Source organism: Mizuhopecten yessoensis, unplaced genomic scaffold (genome assembly GCF_002113885.1).
Source record: "Mizuhopecten yessoensis strain PY_sf001 unplaced genomic scaffold, ASM211388v2 scaffold10377, whole genome shotgun sequence".
NCBI lineage: Eukaryota > Metazoa > Mollusca > Bivalvia > Pectinida > Pectinidae > Mizuhopecten > Mizuhopecten yessoensis.
The window spans coordinates 524,670-552,668 of NW_018408516.1; the positions used below are offsets into that span (position 1 = coordinate 524,670).

Here is a 27,999-nt window from a genome sequence, read left to right on the forward strand (position 1 = left end):
GGGGGGGGCGGTATGACTCTATCGTGATATACGCCATGTGTCATTGAGGCGCTGAGAAGGTGGCCCAGTCCTTGTTAGGGTCAGCTTTGTAGTGTAATGGGGTGAAACACGCCTTAAACAACAGCATCAGTATAAAACCTCATTTAACAACGCATACCTGGTTAATATTGGTTGTAAGACCAAACACCCTAAGGATTTCTCGCTCAACCCAGCAAAAGACATTCATGAATTCTGCAACATTCTTTCTTTAACTCGTGTCGTTTGCTTATTTCATTAGTAAAGTAACACGTGTGTAAACGACCTTGACATATAAAGAAAAAACACTTTGTCTGCGACTAGGATATGCAGCAAGCCGACAATTTTGCCACGCTAGCATGATCTGGTGACGCTAGTATAATCAGGCGACGCTAGTGTAATCTGGTCACGCTAGTGTGATCTGGCGACTCAAGTATAATCTGGCGACACTAGTGTAATATGGTGACGCTAGTATAATCAGGCGTCGCTAGTGTAATCCGGTGACGCTAGTGTAATCCGGTGACGCTAGTGTAATCCGGTGACGTTAGTGTAATCCGGTGACGCTAGTGTAATTTGACGATCGATATTAGTGTAATCCATTGACGCTAGTGCTACCCAGTCAAGTGGTTACAAACGCCCATACAAAAATGTATTTCGATCCTATAATGGTGCCCTAACATTCTGTTATGAGGGTTTACAGGAATGTAGTATTTCAACAGGGGCATTATTTTCACATCAAGAGGTTCAACAACGAGTAACAATAATATACCATGTTTATTCAACTCGAGTAACTCAATCAAATCACAAAAACGCCGAGATTAAGCGACATTTTAGTACCAACATTTTTGTATTTTAGTCTACAAACATGTATTCAGTGTCTCAATGTCTAAAATATTGAAAACATGCAAGTTGCATAACGAATATGGCAGATGAATGCAAGCAAACATTAATGTATCCGTGTAACAGCTACTTAGTGCGATGGCTGATTTAGGACCTCACCTCTTTTATTATGATTAAGTGTCTCGTCATAATGACTTAGTATCTCAAATTCAAACACGATTCCTTTTTAAAACGAGAACAATTGTGGCAGGATTGAATTTTATCAAATTTAGTTTAATGTTGTATAATAATTGTTGTATAATAATATATCCGGTATAGAGGTCAGTAGTGTGACGTCAGTATATATCTATTATCTGATTGGCTATTGGCGTTGGCGCGCGATACCTTTGTATGACTAGGTAGACGAGAGAGCGACGACAACGATATTATTTGCACGGTATTTTATATTATTTTAAATAAAACATGTATGTGTGCGTACGCTGGGTTTACCTGAGTGACCGCCATTACACCGGCCGGTACGATTGTGTTTATATTCCATATCTTATTATTTGTATCGTTTATGTTTACAGACTTGAATATGTGTACAGACTAAAACATGAGCTGGACATATTGTAAAGCCTTCTGCCACACAGAGGTGATTATTTCATTATAAGTCATAATAATACCAATATGTATATATCCTTTTGAATGTCCCGTCATAGTGTACGTCCGTGAATTGTTTTCACCATTTATGAGTAACGTCAACAGTAAATGCCAAAAGGCCCTACACTTATAATATAATATATGTGTAAAGGTAAATTGTAATCCATATTGCAACTAATAGATAAGGAAATAGTATATGTCCTATTTCCAATTCATTATTTGTTATTATATAATCCCCGGTTAAACGTACGTATTTTACAGCTAAGTGTTAATTGTCAGATTGTACTCGTATCTGTTATATATGTATCGATAGCGTTATGTGTATAAATAGTAAAGTATTGTATGTTTGTATTGTTGCAGGGTAAGATTTTCCTACAATAAAACCACTGGTTCGTTATCAAAACGTCGAGCTTGGGTTGTTTATTCACCCCCAATCGAAATTATTCAACCCTACATTTCATCCAGTGGATTCAGAGATTTCCTAAAGATTACCTAATCGAGTGTCCATTATGATGCCACGTCCATAATGTATAAGCACGAAGTTAAACGACGCCAATCTTCTAACCACCGTGTAACCTAGTTTTGGGTTTAACCAATCAAAGTGAAGGAGGTGTTAACCAACTGGTGTATCATTATTACATAACTAACAAACACATCTGTCTTGTGATGGCATGAGAGTTGATGAACAGGGAGAGTTGTGACAGAAATTGTTATCATACACTCGGGGGTTTAGGGTCAAAGGTTTCGTACAGCAAAATAATATGGTGTGCAATTTTAGCGTTGGTTTCAACATACAGGTCGTAATTACTTGTACCAACCATACGCTATTGCTGGGAGATTACCTGATCGTTTAACCCATATCAATACCAGTGAAATCTGTCGTCCATCTATGTATATATGTCTGACCGTCCAGTCATCATAAACATTTAAACGAAGCATTGTTATACAACAAGGTTCTTGAAAGACTAAACTGTAGCTTTCTCTGTCAATAGCAGACCAATGATTTCTCTCTGAAGAATGTGATCAGACAGCACAATGTATAGATCTGCATGGAAAACGAGCATACATAGTGGAAAGTAATGTAATAATATCACTCCTGGGAATGAGACGGTCGTTCCGCGTGCCCTTGGATATCAACTGTACACGATGTCCGTAGTGAGGCAAGACTGGATCTATCGACATGGAGCGACAGTTCCATTGTATTGGATCAGGGCGCCGCCGGAAGTGACGTTGACGTAAGCGGTAATTTAGCATCACTGCCTTGTGTGTACCACACCATGCAATGTGCTGCTGTTGGATTAGAGATCGTTCGGGAATTTCATTTTGATGACCTTTGAGTAAATATAGCGTTTTTGTGGGATAAATGAGCCGTCTGTGGGTAGAGCGGTAGGTAGTACGATTCATGGCGAGTCCGGCTTCTTGATACGTCAGACGCGCGTCCAAATACGGCCAATAGGATTCCCAGACACTTCGGAAGCAACACGACGTTCCTCTGATAGGCGGAAATCAAAATGGCGCGCGTGATAGATCTGGTCATTCAGCCGTAATGAACAATGTTACTGTTGTTTTAATCATATATTGGACTCGTGCGCGGTCAACAACTCAAATCGAACATCAAACAGAAAACTGGTCATTTTTTAGATATCTGTCACTCCTTGTGATAGTATTAGACCCAAATCAATAGGATTATCCAACAGTGGCGGCTATAATTCGTAACACACGAACACGTTGTCTAGTTTTAAGTGTGTTTGGAGGAAAAAAATAAAATACGCTTAACTGAGCTAAAATATATGAATTTTTTAAAATTATACCTTCATGTACTTTTTATGCGTGTGCTAGTGTTTACAGTAACTATTGGTTCTATAACGGTACCGGTTAAGTAACCGGAAATAGGGCAGTAATGACATCAGCCAATGACCAAGGTTGTTCTTACGGCTCATCACTCGTCAAAGGTCAGTCCTAGTCTGCTTCGTTAATGAAATACCGATTGACGGGGAAACAGACGTGAATTTGTGTTCTATTTAACTGGTATTCACTGAAGCAAATTGTTGAAATTGACCGGTTTCATATACATACCGACCAACAAGAGCTTCTGTTGAGATGCCGTTGACAAAACCCTATAATAAAGTAAACCCTCCTCGTGTCTAATATCTGATGTTACCAAGGTTACACACTCTCTTAACTCAAGTATCACACTGTCAACTCGAATAAAGTATCAACACTGTCAACTCGAATAAGTATCACACTATCAACTCAAATAAGTATCACACTGTCAATTCAAATAAGTATCAACACTGTCAACTCAAATAGGTATCAACACTGTCAACAAAAATAAGTATTAACACTGTCGAATCGAATAAGTATCAACACTGTCAACTCGAATAAATATGAACACTGTCGAATCGAATCAGTATAAACACTGTCAACTCGAATAAGCATTAACACTGTCAACTCGAATAAATATCAACACTGTCAACTGCAATAAGTATAAACACTGTCAATTCGAATAAGTATCAACACTGTCAACTCGAACAAGTATCAACACTGTCAACTCGAATAAGTATCACACTATCAACTCAAATAAGTATCACACTGTCAATTCGAATAAGTATCAACACTGTCAACTCGAACAAGTATCAACACTGTCACCTGGAATAAGTATCAACACTGTCAACTCGAATATGTATCACACTGTCAACGCGAATAAGTATCAACACTGTCAACTTGAACAAGTATCAATACTGTCAACTCGAATAAGTATCAACACTGTCAACTCGAATAAATATGAACACTGTCGAATCGAATCAGTATCAACACTGTGAACTCGAATAAGCATTAACACTGTCAACTCGAATAAATATCAACACTGTCAACTGCAATAAGTATAAACACTGTCAATTCGAATAAGTATCAACACTGTCAACTCGAACAAGTATCAACACTGTCAACTGGAATAAGTATCAACACTGTCAACTCGAATATGTATCACACTGTCAACGCGAATAAGTATCAACACTGTCAACTCGAACAAGTATCAACACTGTCAACTCGAATAAGTATCAACACTGTCAACTCGAATAAGTATCAACACTGTCAACTGGAATAAATATCAACACTGTCAACTGCAATAAGTATCAATACTGTCAACTCGAACAAGTATCAATACTGTCAACTGCAATAAGTATCAACACTGTCAACTGGGATAAGTATCAACACTGTCAACTCGAATAAGTATCAACACTGTCAACTGGAATAAGTATCAACACTGTCAACTCGAATAAGTATCAACTCTGGCAACACGAATAAGTATCAACGCTGTCAATTCGAATAAGTATCAGTACTGTATACTCGAATCAGTATCAACACTGTCGAATCGAATAAATATCAATACTGTCAACTCGAATAAATATGAACACTGTCGAATCGAATAGGTATTAACACTGTCAACTGGAATACGTATCAACACTGTCAACTGGAATAAGTATCATCACTGTCAACTCGAATAAGTATCAACAATGTCAACTCGAACAAGTATCAACACTATCAACTGGAATAGGTATCAACACTGTCAACTGGAATAGGTATCAACACTGTCAACTGGAATAAATATCAACACTGTCAACTGGAATAAGTATCACACTGTCAACTGGAATAGGTATCAACACTGTCAACTGGAAAAATTAACAACACTGTCAACTGGAATAAGTATCAACACTGTCAACTTGAATAAGTATCAACACTGTCAAATGGAATAAGTATCACACTGTCAACTGGAATAAGTAACAATACTGTCAACTGGAATAAGTATCAACACTATCAACTGGAATAAGTATCAACACTGTCAACTGGAATAAGTATCAACACTGTCAACTCGAATAAATATCAACACTTTCAACTGGAATAAGTATCACACTTTCAACTGCAATAAGTATCAACACTGTCAACTTGAATAAGTATCAACACTGTCAAATGAAATAAGTATCACACTGTCAACTGGGATAAGTATCAACACTGTCAACTAAAATAAGTATCAACACTGTCAACTGGAATAAATGTCAACACTGTCAACTCGAATAAATATCAACACTATCAACTCGAATAAGTATCAACACTGTCAACTGGAATAAATATTAACACTGTCAACTCGAATAAATATCAACACTTTCAACTAGAATAAGTATCACACTTTCAACTGCAATAAGTATCAACACTGTCAACTTCAATAAGTATCAACACTGTCAAATGAAATAAGTATCACACTGTCAACTGGGATAAGTATCAACACTGTCAACTAAACTAAGAATCAACACTGTCAACTGGAATAAATATTAACACTGTCAACTCGAATAAATATCAACACTATCAACTCGAATAAGTATCAACACTGTCAACTCGAACAAGTAGCAACACTGTCAATTCGAATACGTATCAACACTGTCAACTGGAATAAGTATCAAACTGTCAACTGGAATAAGTATCAACACTCTCAAATGGACTAAGTATCAACACTGTCAACTCGAATAAATATCAACACTATCAACTCGAATAAGTATCAACACTGTCAACTCGAACAAGTATCAACACTGTCAACTCGAATAAATATCAACACTATCAACTCGAATAAGTATCAACACTGTCAACTCGAATAAGTATCACACTGTCAACTGGGATAAGTATCAAACTGTCAACTGGAATAAGTATCAACACTCTCAAATGGACTAAGTATCAACACTGTCAACTCGAATAAATATCAACACTATCAACTCGAATAAGTATCAACACTGTCAACTGGAATAAGTATCAACACTGTCAACTAAAATTAGTATCAACACTGTCAACTGGAATAAATATTAACACTGTCAACTCGAATAAATATCAACACTTTCAACTGGAATAAGTATCACACTGTCAACTGCAATAAGTATCAACACTGTCAACTTGAATAAATATCAACACTGTCAACTAAAATAAGTATCAACACTGTCAACTGGAATAAATATCAACACTGTCAACTCGAATAAATATCAACACTTTCAACTTGAATAAGCATCAACACTGTCAACTTGAATAAGTATCAACAATGTCAACTCGAATAAGTATCAACACTGTCAACGCGAATAAGTATCAAACTGTCAACTGGAATAAGTATCAACACTCTCAAATGGAATAAATATCAACACTGTCAACTGGAATAAGTATCAAACTGTCAACTGGAATAAGTATCAACGCTCTCAAATGGAATAAGTATCAACACTGTCAACTCGAATAAGAATCAACTCTGGCAACACGAATAAGTATCAACGCTGTCAATTCGAATAAGTATCAGTACTGTATACTCGAATCAGTATCAATACTGTCAACTGGAATACATTGTAAGTATCAACACTGTCAACTCGAATAAGTATAAGCAAACAATAAAAGCTGAATAAGTATCAATATGGTTAACTCAAATAATTATAAATACTGAACCTGAATAAGTATACGTACAGTTATTTGGAAAAGTATCAAAATGATTTCATCGAAAACTTATAGTGTTAACACTGCAAGTAAGAATATCAATATAAACAAAAAGCTATATACTCGAAGGAGACTTTAACTCAAACAGTTTAGTCTATATTTTGTCCTTTTTGAGGCAGGAACAAAACGAAATAAATGCATCAAAATTACACGGCAGCATCAAGTTCAACGATATCATCACAGTAATCGTTAAGGAAAATGCGTCTAGTATGTAATAAAGTATACTGTCAGTCCGCGACAGATAATAACACCTATACCGTACCAACAATTTATTGGTGACGGGCGGTTAACTCACACTGCATGCCGATCGTGCACGCACACGTGCGAGTGTGATGGTTCTGATGTTCTTTCCTTTACGCCATACTAGCGTGTGTAGACTCCAATCACCTCTGTTCGTCAACTGTTCAGAGTTCTGATGTAAACAGCTTTCACAGCCGTCAATAGCCTAGCAACAAGCCAGTAGTTAAGTTTGTGTGGAGGGAGCGAGTGGGGAGCAGGTGGCAAGTCTCGTCTTCTAATAGTTAAAGCGTGTGCAACAAATTTTAAACCTATCACGTGAAGCAACCGATAGATTAATGATCGACAGACCAGTGCATGGCGTTGTTACATTAACTTCCTGAAAACTGTTTACATTCCACCGATCTTCAAGACAGAAAAACGACCTTAAGTTGTCGCTCCTGTTTCTCAACATCTGGCAGTCTTGTCACTGAATGATGCGTTGGGATAGTAGCAAACAGCGTCAAAACATTGGATGACACCCAAATACCTTACACCAAGGTGTAACGAGAAATGTAGACCACCAGGCCTCTCACTACCTACTTACTGTAGACCACCAGGCCTCTCACTGCCTACTTACTGTAGACCACCAGGCGTCTCACTGTCTACTTACTGTAGACCACCATGCCTCTCACTGACTACTTACTGTAGACCACCAGGCCTCTCACTACCTACTTACTGTAGACTACCAGGCCCATCACTACCTACTTATTGTAGACCACCAGGCCTTTCACTACCTACTTTCTGTAGACCACAAGGCCTCTCACTACCTACTTACTGTAGACCACCAGGCCTCTAACTACCTACTTACTGTAGACCTCCAGGCCTCTCACTACCTACTTACTGTAGACTACCAGGCCTCCACGACCTACTTACTGTAGACCACCAGGCCGCTCACTGCTTACTTACTGTAGACCACCAGGCCCATCACTACCTACTTATTGTAGACCACCAGGCCTTTCACTTCCTACTTACTGTAGACTACCACGCCTCTCACTTCCTACTTACTGTAGACTACCAGGCCTCTAACTTCCTACTTACTGTAGACTACCAGGCCTCTCACTTCCTACTTACTGTAGACCACCAGGCCTCTCACTTACCACTTACTGTAGACTACCAGGCCTCCACTACCTACTTACTGTAGACCACCAGGCCTCCACTCCCTACTTACTGTAGACCCCCAGGCCTCCATTACCTACTTACTGTAGAACACCAGGCCTCCACTACCTACTTACTGTAGACCACCAGGCCTCCATTACCTACTTACTGTAGAACACCAGGCCTCCACTACCTACTTACTGTAGACCACCAGGCCTCCAATACCTACTTACTGTAGACCACCAGGCATCCACTACCTACTTAATGTAGACCACCAGGCCTCCACTACCTACTTACTGTAAACCACCAGACCTCTCACTTCTTACTTACTGCAGACCACCAGGCCTCTAACTTCCTACTTACTGTAGACCACCAGGCCTCTCACTAACTACTTACTGTAGACCACCAGGCCTCCCCTACCTACTTACTGTAGACCACCAGGCCTCCACTACCTACTTAATGTAGACCACCAGGCCTCCACTACCTACTTACTGTAGAACACCAGTCCTCCACTTCCTACTTACTGTAGACCACCAGGCCTCCCCTACCTACTTACTGTAGACCACCAGGCCTCCACTCCCTACTTACTGTAGACCACCAGGCCTCCACTATCTACTTACTGTAGACCACCAGGCCTCCACTACCTTCTTACTGTAGACCACCAGGCCTCTCACTACCTACTTATTGTCGACCACCAGGCCGCTCACTGCCTACTTACTGTAGACCACCAGGCCTCTAACTACCTACTTACTGTAGACCACCAGGCCTCTCACTCCCTACTTACTGTAGACCACCAGGCCTCCATTACCTACTTACTGTAGACCACCAGGCCTCTCACTGCCTACTTACTGTAGACCACCAGGCCTTTCACTTCCTACTTACTGTAGACTACCAGGCCTCTCACTTCCTACTTACTGTAGACTACCAGGCCTCTCACTTCCTACTTACTGTAGACTACCAGGCCTCTCACTTCCTACTTACTGTAGAATCCCAGGCCTCTTACTTCCTTCTTACTGTAGACTACCAGGCATCTCACTGCCTACTTACTGTAGACCACCAGGCCTTTCACTTCCTACTTACTGTAGAATACCAGGCCTCTCACTTCCTTCTTACTGTAGACTACCAGGCCTCTCACTTCCTACTTACTGTAGAATACCAGGCCTCTCACTTCCTTCTTACTGTAGACTACCAGGCCTCTCACTGCCTACTTACTGTAGACCACCAGGCCTCCACTACCTTCTTACTGTAGACCACCAGGCCTCTCACTACCTACTTATTGTCGACCACCAGGCCGCTCACTGCCTACTTACTGTAGACCACCAGGCCGCTCACTGCCTACTTACTGTAGACCACCAGGCCTCCACTACCTTCTTACTGTAGACCACCAGGCCTCTCACTACCTACTTACTTTAGACCACCAGGCCTCTCACTACCTACTTACTGTAGACTACCAGGCCTCTCACTTCCTACTTACTGTAGAATCCCAGGCCTCTTACTTCCTTCTTACTGTAGACTACCAGGCATCTCACTGCCTACTTACTGTAGACCACCAGGCCTTTCACTTCCTACTTACTGTAGAATACCAGGCCTCTCACTTCCTACTTACTGTAGAATCCCAGGCCTCTTACTTCCTTCTTACTGTAGACTACCAGGCATCTCACTGCCTACTTACTGTAGACCACCAGGCCTCCACTACCTTCTTACTGTAGACCACCAGGCCTCTCACTACCTACTTACTGTAGACTACCAGGCCTCTCACTTCCTACTTACTGTAGACTACCAGGCCTCTCACTTCCTACTTACTGTAGAATACCAGGCCTCTTACCTCCTTCTTACTGTAGACTACCAGGCCTCTCACTTCCTACTTACTGTAGACCACCAGGCCTCTCACTTCTTACTTACTGCAGACCACCAGGCCTCTAACTTCCTACTTACTGTAGACCACCAGGCCTCTCACTGCCTACTTACTGTAGACCACCAGGCCTCTCACTTCCTACTTACTGTAGACTACCAGGCCTCTCACTTCCTACTTACTGTAGAATACCAGGCCTCTTACTTCCTTCTTACTGTAGACTACCAGGCCTCTCACTGCCTACTTACTGTAGACCACCAGGCCTCTCACTTCCTACTTACAGTAGACCACCAGGCCTCTCACTACATACTTACTGTAGACCACCAGGCCTCTCACTTCCTACTTACTGTAGACAACCAGGCCTCTCACTACATACTTACAGTAGACCACCAGGCCGCTCACTGCCTACTTACTGTAGACCACCAGGCCTTTCACTTCCTACTTACTGTAGAATACCAGGCCTCTCACTTCCTACTTACTGTAGACTACCAGGCCTCTCCCTTCCTTCTTACTGTAGCCTCCCAGGCCTCTCACTTCCTACTTCCTGTAGACTACCAGGCCTCTCCCTTCCTTCTTACTGTAGCCTCCCAGGCCTCTCACTTCCTACTTTCTGTAGACCAGCAGGCCTCTCCCTACCTGCTTCCTGTAGACCACCAGACCTCCACTACCTACTTACTGCAGACCACCAGGCCTCTCACTCCATACTTACTGCAGACGCCCAGGCCTCCACTACCTACTTGCGTGACAGCCGAGCAATACATTAATCATTTCACGAAAAATACCATGACTGTAGAATACCAGGCCTCTCACTTCCTTCTTACTGTAGAATACCAGGCCTCTTACTTCCTTCTTACTGTAGAATACCAGGCCTCTTACTTCCTTCTTACTGTAGAATACCAGGCCTCTTACTTCCTTCTTACTGTAGAATACCAGGCCTCTCACTTCCTTCTTACTGTAGAATACCAGGCCTCTTACTTCCTTCTTACTGTAGACTACCAGGCATCTCACTTCCTTCTTACTGTAGAATACCAGGCCTCTCACTTCCTACTTCCTGTAGACTACCAGGCCTCTCCCTTCCTATTTCCTGAAAACCACCAGACCTCCACTACCTACTTACTGTAGCCCACCAGGCCTCCACTACCTACTTACTATAGACCACCAGGCCTCTCAGTTCCTACTTACTGTAGACCACAAGACCTCCACTACCTACTTACTTTAGACCACCAGGCCTCCACTCCCTACTTCCGTGACAGACGAGCAATACATTAATCATTACCAGGCCTCCACTACCTACTTACTTTAGACCACCAGGCCTCCACTCCCTACTTCCGTGACAGACGAGCAATACATTAATCATTTCACGAAAAATACCATGACTGTAGAATACCAGGCCTCTCACTTCCTGCTTACTGTAGACCACCAGGCCGCTCACCGCCTACTTACTGTAGACCCCCAGGCCGCTCACTGCCTACTTACGGGGGACCACCAGGCCTTTCACTACATACTTACTGTAGACCCCCAGGCCGCTCACTGCCTACTTACTGTAAACCACCAGGCCTCCACTACCTACTTACGTGTCAGACGAGCAATACATTAATCATTTCACGAAAAATACCATGACTGTAGAATACCAGGCCTCTCACTTCCTGCTTACTGTAGACCACCAGGCCGCTCACTGCCTACTTACTGTAGACCACCAGGCCTCCACTACCTACTTCCGTGACAGACGAGCAATACATTAATCATTTCACGAAAAATACCATGAAAAAAACTACTTCATATAAAAAAATATTGAATAAGAGCATGTATAACTAACAGATCGAACGGGCCTGTATCGTTCATTGACCTGTTATAGAATGGTGTTGGCAAACAAAACTCACATTTGTGACCTTCAAAGTAAGTTTATGGTCAAATATATCTAATTAAACCTGAAAGCAAGCAAGGTTCATTGTACTACATTTCAGCAAGGTACTGACAAGATATCATTCTACTGGTAGACGGGTGGAGGCATAGGGGATAGTTGGTATTAAATTCCACTGTTTTACGTCAAAACAGCTTGAGGAGGCAGCATCATATTGTCCAGAGCATCATGGGTAATTTGTAATCATACTGGAGCATGATGGGTAATGTTTTATGGCATTGGAGCATGATGGGTAATTGGCGAAGACAACAACCATCAGTGGAGGTTATTTATCTTCACATCAGCAGATTAACCCATTAAGATGACATCTACAACGCCATCCTGACAGATCCCGATCGAATGTCGCAGATAAAACCTCTATAAAGGGAAGCATGCTTAATTACATTTGAAAAATACTTTTGTATTCTTTATTGCACGTGGTGATATCAAATGTTTACTTTTTAACTACTGCTTAATTAACAGCAATGTAGGCAAATCAATGACTGGGTGGAGCTAACACATGCTGCGCCATGGAACCCATGTCAAAGACTGACTACAGGTAATGGGTGGAGCTAACACGTGCTGCGCCATGGAACCAGTGTCAAAGACTGACTACAGGTAGTGGGTGGAGCTAACACATGCTGCGCCATGGAAGCCGTGTCAAAGACTGACTACAGATAGTGGGTGGAGCTAACACATACTTTACTTCAGACACAGCTTCCATTAGACAGCGAGATACGTATTATATCCAGACCAGTCTGTGTTTATCTATACGTGTATACCTATATACCCAGGCAAGCTCCATCTCACCATATGCCTTGGGAGTTTATAGATGCTTACAGATTTTATCATCGAAACTTCTGACGTTTTAGAAAGAGGATCTGTTTTCTATAGAGCGGCCTAACTTTGGGTTTCAGAGAGGAGGGCAATGACCATTTTAACACAGTGCCTTATATATAGTATACATTTCAGTGGTTAGATTCAATATTATATCCTACTGGTAAACGTTAGGAACTTATGCCGGGGAAAGATTCAATATAACAATATCTCGCTGGTAAACGTCGGGAACTTATGCCGGGGAAAGATTCAATATAATAATATCTCACTGGTAAGCGTCGGGAACTTGTGCCGGGGAAAGATTCAATATAATAATATATCGCTGGTAAACGTCGGGAACTTATGCCAGGGAAAGATTCAATATAATAATATCTCACTGGTAAACGTCGGGAACTTATGCCGGGGAAAGATTCAATATAATAATATCCCACTGGTAGACGTCGGGAACTTATGCCGGGGAAAGATTCAATATAACAATATCCCACTGGTAGACGTCGGGAAAGCGTGATACGATAAACCGAAATTACAAATGTAGCCTTATATACTTGTATAAGCACAATACGATACACAACATACTTGCTTTAGCCCAATACGATATACTGACATCAGCCAGTACGATTAACTGACATAAACCCGATATACTTAAAATTAGCTCAATATGCTTTCATCAGCACAATACGGTATACAATATACTTGCTTTTAGCACGATGCGATATGCTGGCATAAGCCCGATACGATAAACTGACATTAGCATGATACGATATTCTGATATTACCCTAATACGATATACATGTACTGTCATTAGCCAGATACGATATACCTATATTACCCCAATACGATATACATGTACTGTCATGAGCCAGATACGATATACTGTCATTAGCCAGATACGATATACTGATATTTGCCCGATACGATATACTGACATTAGCCCGATACGATATATTGACATTAACACGATACGATATACTGACATTAGTCCGATACAATATATTGACATTAACATGATACGATATACTGACATTAGCCCGATACTATATATTGACATTAACATGATACGATATACTGACATTGGCCCGATACGATATATTGACATTAACATGATACGATATACTGACACTAACCCGATACGATATATTGACATTAACATGATACGATATACTGACATTAACCCGATACGATATATTGACCAAACATGATACGATATACTGACATTAGCCCGATACGATATATTGACCAAACATGATACGATATACTGACATTAGCCCGATGCGATATATTGACATTAACATGATACGATATACTGACATTGGCCCGATACGATATATTGACATTAACATGATACGATATACTGACATTAGCCTGAAACGATATATTGACGTTAACATGATAAGATATACTGACATTAGCCCGATACGATATATTGACATTAACATGATACGATATACTGACATTAGCCCGATACGATATACTGACAATATAGTCCAACGTATCACTTGACTTTACACTAACCGGAAAATACCGTATTATAATCTGTCCAATGGGTTAGTGTCTGATATTGATAGAGCTAATTATGGCTGTTTCATCTCGGAGATATTCCAGTTAAATACCAACCCTCTGACGCCATTCTCACTGACGATCCACAGACGAAGTATCCATTTAAACGTCCTTTGCGTCTAACACGCCATTTAGTTTTTATACTTTTCAACTTTCATTATACAAGGGGAAGTTAATTATGTGCGCGTTGCATGCCGGAGGCCTACAGTTCCAGTACAATACGAGATATCCTGCTGCAGAATTGATTATACGGCGATGATTGACGCGTTATAGACACAGATATAACTTAAGAAAGTGTAGCAAACTTATGGTATTGTATCTCTCTGACCAGCATGTTACAGTCACAGACAACTACAGGATTTGTATCTCTCTGACCAGCATGTTACAGTCACAGACAACTACAGGAATTGTATATCTCTGACCAGTATGTTACAGTCACAGACAACTACAGGAATTGTATCTCTCTGACCAGCATGTTACAGTCACAGACAACTACAGGAATTGTATCTCTCTGACCAGTATGTTACAGTCACAGACAACTACAGGAATTGTATCTCTCTGACCAGTATGTTACAGTCACAGACAACTACAGGAATTGTATCTCTCTGACCAGTATGTTACAGTCACAGACAACTACAGGAATTGTATCTCTCTGACCAGCATGTTACAGTCACAGACAACTACAGGAATTGTATCTCTCTGACCAGTATGTTACAGTCACAGACAACTACAGGAATTGTATCTCTCTGACCAGTATGTTACAGTCACAGACAACTACAGGAATTGTATCTCTCTGACCAGTATGTTACAGTCACAGACAACTACAGGAATTGTATCTCTCTGACCAGTATGTTACAGTCACAGACAACTACAGGAATTGTATCTCTCTGACCAGTATGTTACAGTCACAGACAACTACAGGAATTGTATCTCTCTGACCAGTATGTTACAGTCACAGACAACTACAGGAATTGTATCTCTCTGACCAGTATGTTACAGTCACAGACAACTACAGGAATTGTATCTCTCTGACCAGTATGTTACAGTCACAGACAACTACAGGAATTGTATCTCTCTGACCAGTATGTTACAGTCACAGACAACTACAGGAATTGTATCTCTCTGACCAGTATGTTACAGTCACAGACAACTACAGGAATTGTATCTCTCTGACCAGTATGTTACAGTCACAGACAACTACAGGAATTGTATCTCTCTGACCAGTATGTTACAGTCACAGACAACTACAGGAATTGTATCTCTCTGACCAGTATGTTACAGTCACAGACAACTACAGGAATTGTATCTCTCTGACCAGTATGTTACAGTCACAGACAACTACAGGAATTGTATCTCTCTGACCAGTATGTTACAGTCACAGACAACTACAGGAATTGTATCTCTCTGACCAGTATGTTACAGTCACAGACAACTACAGGAATTGTATCTCTCTGACCAGTATGTTACAGTCACAGACAACTACAGGAATTGTATCTCTCTGACCAGTATGTTACAGTCACAGACAACTACAGGAATTGTATCTCTCTGACCAGTATGTTACAGTCACAGACAACTACAGGAATTGTATCTCTCTGACCAGCATGTTACAGTCACAGACAACTACAGGAATTGTATCTCTCTGACCAGTATGTTACAGTCACAGACAACTACAGGAATTGTATCTCTCTGACCAGTATGTTACAGTCACAGACAACTACAGGAATTGTATCTCTCTGACCAGTATGTTACAGTCACAGACAACTACAGGAATTGTATCTCTCTGACCAGTATGTTACAGTCACAGACAACTACAGGAATTGTATCTCTCTGACCAGTATGTTACAGTCACAGACAACTACAGGAATTGTATCTCTCTGACCAGTATGTTACAGTCACAGACAACTACAGGAATTGTATCTCTCTGACCAGTATGTTACAGTCACAGACAACTACAGGAATTGTATCTCTCTGACCAGTATGTTACAGTCACAGACAACTACAGGAATTGTATCTCTCTGACCAGTATGTTACAGTCACAGACAACTACAGGAATTGTATCTCTCTGACCAGTATGTTACAGTCACAGACAACTACAGGAATTGTATCTCTCTGACCAGTATGTTACAGTCACAGACAACTACATGAATTTTATCTCTCTGGCCAGTATGTTTCAGTCACAGACAACTACAGAAATTGTATCTCTCTGACCAGTATGTTACAGTTACCGACAACTACAGGAATTGTATCTCTCTGACCAGTATGTTACAGTCACAGACAACTACAGGAATTGTATCTCTCTGACCAGTATGTTACAGTCACAGACAACTACAGGAATTGTATCTCTCTGACCAGTATGTTACAGTCACAGACAACTACAGGAATTGTATCTCTCTGACCAGTATGTTACAGTCACAGACAACTACAGGAATTGTATCTCTCTGACCAGTATGTTACAGTCACAGACAACTACAGGAATTGTATCTCTCTGACCAGTATGTTACAGTCACAGACAACTACAGGAATTGTATCTCTCTGACCAGCATGTTACAGTCACAGACAACTACAGGAATTGTATCTCTCTGACCAGCATGTTACAGTCACAGACAACTACAGGAATTGTATCTCTCTGACCAGCATGTTACAGTCACAGACAACTACAGGAATTGTATCTCTCTGACCAGCATGTTACAGTCACAGACAACTACAGGAATTGTATCTCTCTGACCAGCATGTTACAGTCACAGACAACTACAGGAATTGTATCTCTCTGACCAGCATGTTACAGTCACAGACAACTACAGGAATTGTATCTCTCTGACCAGCATGTTACAGTCACAGACAACTACAGGAATTGTATCTCTCTGACCAGCATGTTACAGTCACAGACAACTACAGGAATTGTATCTCTCTGACCAGCATGTTACAGTCACAGACAACTACAGGAATTGTATCTCTCTGACCAGCATGTTACAGTCACAGACAACTACAGGAATTGTATCTCTCTGACCAGTATGTTACAGTCACAGACAACTACAGGAATTGTATCTCTCTGACCAGCATGTTACAGTCACAGACAACTACAGGAAGTGTATCTCTCTGACCAGCATGTTACAGCCACAGACAACTACAGGAATCGTATCTCTCTGACCAGCATGTTACAGTCACAGACAACTACAGGAATTGTATCTCTCTGACCAGCTTGTTACAGCCACAGACAACTACAGGAATCGTATCTCTCTGACCAGCATGTTACAGTCACAGACAACCACAGGAATTGTATCTCTCTGACCAGCATGTTACAACCACAGACAACTACAGGAATTGTATCTCTCTGTCCAACGCTCACAGACAACTACAGGAATTGTATCTCTCTGACCAGTATGTTACAGTCACAGACAACTACAGGAATTGTATCTCTCTGACCAGCATGTTACAACCACAGACAACTACAGGAATTGTATCTCTCTGTCCAACGCTTTACTGCCAGTGACAACTCAACGAATCATAGCTCATACTTATGCATAACGAATGGTATGCTGGTGTCCGTTTCAATGACTGCTGGTCGATGAAAGATAAATTATACAAAATGCATACAAAACGAAAGTAACGTGTGCAAAACCTTGAAGGTCTGACAAGACAAATCCCCACCCAACCAGTGAAGGTACATTACTAATTGGCTACAATGTAGCACAAGGCTAGCGTCAAGGCGAGGGAGAGGTAGACTCTTTCGAGAATCTTTCTCTGGGGTCTGATATTTCTTCGACATGCCAAGGAGTGAGAGATGATTCCTTTTCTCCCATTTATCATATGTAATGCTTTGTTACAAAAACATGGTGATCAGTATCGTACTTCGTGTTCTCTTCCGTGTAAAAGTGATTATAACGTCACACCTCTCATTCTGAGGGGTTGACAGAGATAATACTCCATCGGCATGACAGGGAAATCAAGGTCGAAAATTTGTGAATGACGGGAGAAAATACATGTACTATCACCGCTGGTGTCTAATTTCTGACAGATCTGGAGTCTTTCTAATAATTTCGCGTTGTATCAGGCTTAACAGTATGTCCGACCTACTCAAAGTTACTTACAGGACGTTATCCTCAAAATGGTTTACTCATAACATGTATAGAGTATGTTTTCTCACATAACGATCTTCAGAAAGCATTTATTACTGACAACATGTGCGAGAAGTCTGCTTCCTAATCGATGGTCGGCCACAAAGTTTCGGATCGTATGGTCTGAAAATAGGTTCTTAGTATTAAGAACGAAGACAGTGTTTTACAGAACGTTGCATAACCAAGAAATTTGACAGAAACATGGATGGTTCAGACTAGCTTATGGATTTTTGTGATAACATGATATATAAAACGTCCAAAGTTAAAAGTAACAATTGGAAAGCTGACTAGGACAGTGCGAATGTCTGATCAATAACATGCAGACAAGACCAGCACGTGAATCCAATATGTTAGTTCCAAACTTTCTAAATATATATCCCCGGTGTGATTTAAATTGGGGCCTTATTTCGTTGAAACAAGTGAAATAGTGACGACTTGGTTGAGCTTTGTAATGAGGCGAACTAACTAACTGAAAGTTAAGTATAACGAAGACTCCGGGAGACATTGCACGCGTACCACGTTTGACATTGTGTACTACCAGGGACATTAATTGTGTAATACGTAGATCATTTTGTGCTCCGTCAGATATTGTGTACTTCTGGGCACATTGTGTACTCCGTGCAATGAAGATAATCACCCCTGGCTGGTGTATAATAGGGTCAGACTTGGCAGCACTTTCTCTCCTCGACACTTAATCAAACTTTAAAATGCGGAATGGCATATAGCCTTGCTAACACCCCATTTCGCTCAGGGACAGCTAAGTTACGTTATATATATATCCTTTGCTGTCAATACCGCCTCTTTATAGCACAATTGAATCTGTCTTTTTACTTGAGATTTAAACAGATTTAGGGTACACAATCGTTGTCATTCAGACCTCCAACCAAACCTGATGTTGACGAAACACCACACCAAACAATCGTTGTCATTCAGACCTCCAGCCAAACCTGATGTTGGCGAAACACCACTCCAGACAATCGTTGTAATTCAGACCTCCAGCCAAACCTGATGTTGGCGAAACACCACACAAACAATCGTTGTCATTCAGACCTCCAACCAAACCTGATGTTGACGAAACACCACTCCAGACAATCGTTGTCATTCAGACCTCCAGCCAAACCTGATGTTGGCGAAACACCACTACAAACAATCGTTGTCATTCAAACCTCCAGGCAAACCTGATGTTGGCGAAACACCACACAAACAATCGTTGTCATTCAGACCTTCAGCCAAACCTGATGTTGGCGAAACACCATTCCAAACAATCGTTTTCATTCAGACCTCCAGCCAAACCTGATGTTGACGAAACACCACTCGAAACAATCGTTGTCATTCAAACCTCCAGGCAAACCTGATGTTGGCGAAAAACCACACAAATAATCGTTGTCATTCAGACCTTCAGCCAAACCTGATGTTGGCGAAACACCCCTCCAAACAATCGTTTTCATTCAGACCTCCAGCCAAACCTGATGTTGACGAAACACCACTCCAAACAATCGTTGTCATTCAAACCTCCAGGCAAACCTGATGTTGGCGAAAAACCACACAAACAATCGTTGTCATTCAGACCTTCAGCCAAACCTGATGTTGGCGAAACACCACTCCAAACAAGCGTTGTCATTCAGACCTCCAGCCAAACCTGATGTTGGCGAATTACCACTCCAAACAAGCGTTGTCATTCAGACCTCCAGACAAACCTGATGTTGGCGAAACACCATTCCAAACAATCGTTGTCATTCAAACATCCAGGTAAACCTGATGTTGGCGAAACACCATTCTAAACAATCGTTGTCATTCAAACATCCAGGTAAACCTGATGTTGGCGAAACACCACTCCAAACAATCGTTGTCATTCAGACCTCCAGCCAACAGCACTCACACAATCGTTGTCATTGTAAACGCTAGATCCTTGTGCTAGTTTCTCGTAGTTTTCTCCACCATGTTGATTACTTTCTGAGACGGCTTGGAGAACGTCGTAACACCTATCGGTTAGAACGCGTCATATTTTTTCTAAATACCTATTTTTTTATTATCAAAACATCATATCCTTAAAACAAGTAATACGCGAACATTTATGTTATGGAAACCAATCGTAACACTTAGCTACCGAACAAATGGCACCCTTGTACAATTTTAGCTGCTTCCTAACCCTAACTCGGCTAGAGAGAATTTCACATTAACTCATTCAGTAGAGCACAAGCCAAGTAAGCCACAGGACCTGGGTTCGACCCCTAGCTGAAACATTATATTGAAAAACAATTATCCCTGTTACACAAACACGCGAACACACTGTACCGCATTGTCTGTCTATAACACACATATATATACCCTACTCCCAAGCTCTGCGCATCAGGCGTATTATTTCGGATGACATCATCTTCGAACGCAGATGTTCAGAGTTAAAGTCCCATCTTCTTGGCAGAGGATACAAATCTACTTTGATAGATCGGGAAAAAGACAAAGTGAGGGTACTGGACAGGGCAAGTCTGCTTGTATACAAAGTCAGACCCCAAACACAAAGGGTACCTTGTGTAGTCATGTTCCACCCAGACATGCCGACACTTCCATCTATCTTGAAAGAGCACTGGCGCATCATCGAATCTTCAGCGAAACTTAGGCAGATCTTTCCAGAGTCTCCTATACTGGCATATCGTAGACCTAAAAACATTAGAGATCTTGTGGTAAGCAGCAAGCTACATACACCTAACCCTGCTGCGGCGAAAGGCTCTTTCAATACCTGTTACAAGAAGGTGTGCAAATTGTGTCCATACACGCGCACCACAGATACATTTCAATGTACAATCAACGGCAAAGTGTATCACATACTACAAACACATCAGTCAATGTGGTGTACCTTATTACATGCAAAGAAATGCATTTTACAGTGCGTGGGCGAGACCTGCACCCAGCTCAATAGCAGAATCAAGAACCACCGCTGCTCCTTTAAGCAGAACAAACCAGACCTCCTGTGGCAAGGCATTTTAATATGCATAGCCACAGTTGGAAAGACATGCAGGTGGTTGCCATAGATCATTGCCCTACATGGGATAAAACGAGACGAGGTACGAGAGAACGGGTTTGGATCACCAATCTACAAACCCGCTACCCTCGAGGTATGAACGAACGATAGGCGGTTGCCATCCGCTCGTTTTCCTTCCAGGGGGCATTTGACCTAATGGTGCATTACTGCACAGTTGGTCTGCTATATCGCCTGCTTGCTGCTGCATGTCAGTGTGTGTGACCAACAGCCGTTGTCAGATTAATTTTGCACATTTATACAGTATCTTAGCCATTTCATCTACTAATTCCTCCTGCACTCACTTATTTGATAATTACATGCATTATTCCTGCAAACCGAAAGAGGCGACTAAGTGTGGACCCCCCCTGCTGTGACTGTTAAATCCACTGCACCATTGAGAGGCGACTAATAAGGGCAGTCCGTAGATAATTGAGTTTTTTCACATTTACCGGGCCAGATTCCCACGTGCACATGTTCCACGTTTTGATATCTCGTCCCTTCTTTTTGGTGCTTATCTCTCGGTGACCCACTTTATGTGATAGTGCATCTTGCGCAAGAATAGGTCCTCTACCTATATTTAGTAGTTAAAGAGTTTTCTAGAGGGATTCTTCTCCGATTTAGGTTATCATTTGACGGGTCGTCGTTGTGTTTCGTTGGGCGACTAGTCGTCTTAGTGCACTTTCGCTATAGAGCAGGGCCAGCGAGCGTTCTGATATTTTGACTATCAGCGTTCCTTGTCCGCGATGCTCTCAGCTTAATTGCTTCCTTCGGCTGTCTTTAGCCGAGGGGACTATTGGTTTTATATAATAGCTATATTTTCAATTATAGTATATCAGTTCTATCTTCTTGTAATATGATGTATATGTACATATAACTGTTCTGTTTCACTATGTCTTGATAAAGGAGCGGATCGCTTCGGAAAGACAACCTTAACTTGTCCACACTGTTGGAATTACTTCTTTGCCCCACATATATATCAATGACATACAACACACACATCATCACCTGTATTTACCACGAGGTTTCAACGTATACAGTCTCCTTTTAGTCGGCGAGAGTTTAATTATACAGGCGTATTGTCAGGTAACCAAGACAACATAATGACGCAATATGAAGCACTTCTACCATACCGTATCTTCGCTATACAAACACTTCAACCATACTGTATCTTTACTATACAAACACTTCAACCATTCTGTATCTTCGCTATACAAACACTTCTACAATAATGTATCTTCACTATACAAACACTTCTACGATACCGTATCTTCACTATACAAACATTTTACCATACAGTATCTTCACTATACAAACACTTCTACCATACCGTATCTTCGCTATACAAACACTTCTACCATACCGTATCTTCGCTATACAAACATTTCTACCATACTGTATCTTCACTATACAAACACTTCAACCATACCGTATCTTCACTATAAAAACACTTCTACCATACCGTATCTTCACTATACAAACACTCTTACCATACCGTATCTTCGCTTTACAAACACTTCAACCATACCGTATCTTTACTATAGAAACACTTCTACCATACCGTATCTTCACTATAGAAACACTTCTACCATACCGTACCTTCACTATAGAAACACTTCTTCCATACCGTATCTTCGCTATACAAACACTTCTACCATACCGTATCTTCGCTATACAAACACTTCTAACATACTGTATCTTCGCTATACAAACACTTCTACCATACTGTATCTTCGCTATGCAAACACTTCACGATACCGTATCTTCACTACACAAACACTTCTACCATACCGTATCTTCACTATACAAACACTTCTACCAGACCGTATCTTCAATACAAAAACACTTCTACCATACCGTATCTTCGCTACACAAACACTTCTACCATACCGTATCTTCACTAAACAAACACTTCTACCATACTGTATCCTCACTATACAAACACTTCTAACATACCGTATCTTCACTACACAAACACTTCTACCATACCGTATCTTCACTATCCAAACACTTCTACCATACCGTATCTTCACTACACAAACCCTTCTACCATACCGTATCTTCGCTACACAAACACTTCTATCATACCGTATCTTCACTATACAAACACTTCTACGATACCGTATCTTCACTATAGAAACACTTCTACCATACCGTATCTTCACTAAACAAACACTTCTACCATACTGTATCTTCACTATACAAACACTTCTAACATACCGTATCTTCGCTACACAAACACTTCTACCATACCGTATCTTCACGATACAAATACTTCTACCATACCGTCTCTTCACTACACAAACACTTCTACCATACCGTATCTTCGCTACACAAACCCTTCTACCATACCGTATCTTCCCTATCCAACCACTTCTACGATACCGTATCTTCACTATAGAAACACTTCTACCATACTGTATCTTCATTACTCAAACACTTCTACCATACTGTATCTTCACTATACAAACACTTCTACCATACCGTATCTTCACTATACGAACACTTCAACCATACCCTATCTTCACTATAAAAACACTTCTACGATACCGTATCTTCACTATAGAAACACTTCTACCATACTGTATCTTCATTACTCAAACACTTCTACCATACTGTATCTTCACTATACAAACACTTCTACCATACCGTATCTTCACTATACAAACACTTCTACGATACAGTATCTTCACTATAGAAACACTTCTACCATACCGTATCTTCACTAGGGCTGCAACGATACGCATACCTCACGATACGATATGTATCGCGGCACGATACTTACGATACGATACGTATCAAGATACTAGTATCTGCTTAAAAGGTAAACTTCATAAAGATTCAATGCAGGATTGTATCGAGGTTTGCCATAGACTTTGATAGTAAATACTATCTTTACATATATTTGTATAATTTCTAGTATTTTTGGGTATGACTGCATAGTGGACCACATCTTTCCTGAAGGATTAAAAAAATATGAAATCTTTTTTAACGTTCGATAAAAAATAATTGATAATTTAAGCACTGTTAGTGAATTGCAATACAGGTAAACAAAATAATTTGATACGATACACAAGAAGTATTGCGATACAATACGATACGATATATTTTTGCAGCCCTAATTTTCACTATACGGTATCGTAGAAGTGTTTGAATATGTGCTAATAAACACATCTACGAACACCTCTATCGTATCTTTATTCTCCATTAGAACACGAAGAGTTACCTGAATTATACATTTTACATTAACGGTAGATACAAAAGTCTACATAGCGGACATTGTCTACAGTTTTAGGCTGGTTGATTAATGACAAAGAGAGCATGTTTAAATGTTGGATAAATCAAAAAGAAACCACGGGAAAAAAAAACTTGCTTTAATTTAGATAATTAATAGAGAGTAGGAGAGGAGGCATTCTCTGCTAACAATACAATAACCTCGTATACTCCAAAATATCCAGACAGTCACGAAGGAAAGTGACTATTTAGATTCCCCGACAGGTCTGGTCAAGTACAACATAGACAGGAACCTTACACGATCTGCGTAAGGCCGAAATAACTGCGCAAAACAACGTCTAACTTACAGTATGCAACTGCATTAGCAACAACCAATATACATTGCCAGAAGCTAATTCAAAAGTTACGAGACGATCCATAGTGTGGCTACGTTATTGCGTGTTCTAATGAAGTTTTGAAAGTACTTTGATAGACAACTTCGATGACTGGAGATCCTTAAATCTAGACACGCCGCTACAGGGGTAATTGGTGTAATGCAATAAGAGTAAAAATGATTGTCATAGTAATGACATTATTGTGAAAATGATTGTCATAGAATGATATAAATGTGAAAATGGTTATCATAGCAATTATATCAATATGAAAATGCCCAATGTCCTAACGGTAACCGTTAAGGGGATATTCAACTTAAATGAGACTCAATGTAGGTACTGCTTAAATGTAGAAGGCTGATAGCTAATTGCGTATCCTAATGGGCGTACAGTTATCCGTATACATATAAATAAGCTATATAAAGTTAATCTATATTAAAAGTATCCTAGTGAATCAACTTCTCTGCGAAGTCTGACAAATAAGAGATGTTTGGAAGTTCCCGCGGATTTTGTTGTAAAACGTTGGTGTGTTTGGTACCAGATGTAAGAACCAATGACTCAGTGACCATCACACGGGACCGCGGAGAGCATACCCTGTCCGATTGTGGCCTTCATGTGACGGTCCCGTGGTGGAAAACTAGAACCGGACGGACGTTGGACTCCTATCTAACCGTGTTTAGGACAAATATGCTGGTCGATACCGGACCAGGAGCCCCGGAAACTTGACAGGTCAGCTTGGCAATGCCTACACCAACTTGAATGTGTCCAGTTTCCGGGACCAGTAGCGGTAGAGGATGATTGATCCCGGCCTTACGGTGTAAGGGAGAGTATTGGCGCTCTGATATACAGTCGAGGCTTATGCTAATGTGTATATCTATCCTCAAGGCCCTATTGCAGCAGCCATAATATAAACCAAGCATGAAATAGTCGTAGACTTACCAGTGTATCCCACAGGAAGTTGTGTTGTAATCGTCCTAGAGAGGACAGGAGCTTGGTACTGGGAAAGTTGGCATCATCACTCGCCCATTCACCACTTCTACTGTCTGTTATTTATGTATAGTGGGGCTAGTATCCTGTATCCTTCATGTTGAATAAAACACTGGCTAGGCACACAGACACCTTCCTATTCACACACGCCTATAGCCTTGTGTGCTCCTAAACCAAAATTCTCCCGTTTGCGAACAGCACGCGAGAATGATTGTCTGCTAGTATAGAAATCGCGCCCTCTACAGGCGGAGCGGCACGTCTGAACACCAGGGTGATCACTTCACTAAATCGATAGCAGGGTGCTATTTAATTTGGCCACTCAGTTAGTATAACTCTACGCTTCCACCACATGTAGCTATTAATAATATAAGTTATTTCAACAATAAGACAAAGTGGAAAACTTGCATCTGATCGCCACACGAGGGCAACATCGCATGCTCGCACAATCCTACAACTGAACATTTCATTTATAAATGAAGTAACATTTACGAAAATTTGATGTATACAGCAACTTTCTGATAGCATGGTATAATTTTTGTAAATGACTCCACGGTAAGTGGAATGTAAGTATTCTGTGATATATGTATCTGATGTAACTGTGTGGAACACAAGACATGTACATGTATACCTAATGATTGCAAGCCAGGTGTATTGTAAATCACTTCATGGACTACTAAATATTGCAAATGATATCGTGGAACATGTATCGCTCAAGATAAGGTGGTACATGTATATGTATCGGCAAAGATATAGGGGTATATGAATGACTAAACATATCGTGGTACATGTATCGGCAAAGATATAGGGGTACATGAATGACTAAATATAAGGTGGTACATGTATATGTATCGGCAAAGATATAGGGGTACATGAATGACTAAATATATCTTGGTACATGTATCGGCAAAGATACAGGGGTACATGAATGACTAAATATAAGGTGGTACATGTATATGTATCGCCAAAGATATAGGGGTACATGAATGACTAAATATAACGTGGTATATGTATCGGCAAAGATATAGGGGTACATGAATGACTAAATATAAAGTGGTACATGTATCGGCAAAGATATAGCGGTACAAGAATGACTAAATATATCGTGGTATATGTATCGTCAAAGATATAGGGGTACATGAATGACTAAATATATCGTGGTACATGTATTGGCAAAGATATACGGGTACATGAATGACTAAATATATCGTGGTACATTTATCGGCAAAGATAAAAGGGTACATGAGTGACTAAATATATCGTGGGACATGTATCGGCAAAGATATAGGGTTACATGAATGACTAAATATATCGTGGTACATGTATCGGCAAAGATATAGGGGTACATGCATGACTAAATATATAGTGGTATATGTGTTGGCAAAGATATAGGGGTACATGAATGACTAAATATATCGTGGTACATGTATCGCAAACGATTGCGTTGTAATTGCTTCATGCAATAGTGACTATTAAAGTCATGGAAAGTGATCGTGATGACCAGAACATTTAGACTGTTGTACAGTGGCTAAGGTCAAGGACAGGTGATGATAAAGCCTATTAGAAGCACAGAGACCAATGTCAAGGACATTTGATCGCGTTGACTAGGACATCTTGACTGTGAAGTCCAGTGACTATGATCAGAACAGTTGATCAAGGTGACTAAACAATTAAATCCGTTTAGTAGTGACCAAATGTCTCAAGTTCATGATCTCTGTGAGACGACTTCACATATGCTAGCGGGA

At 40.7% G+C, this 27,999-nt stretch overlaps 1 protein-coding gene across 1 annotated transcript in view; it reads right to left on the reverse strand.

The window, feature by feature from the left end:
- The window catches only part of LOC110460383, a 75,887-nt gene extending 49,430 nt beyond the window's left edge, over window positions 1-26,457 (reverse strand). Inside the window, exon 1 of the mRNA XM_021513258.1 lies at window positions 26,210-26,457. The gene's annotated coding sequence lies outside the window, so the exon portion shown is untranslated. The remainder of the gene's footprint in view (window positions 1-26,209) is intronic.
- Between the last annotated feature and the right edge of the window lie 1,542 nt (window positions 26,458-27,999).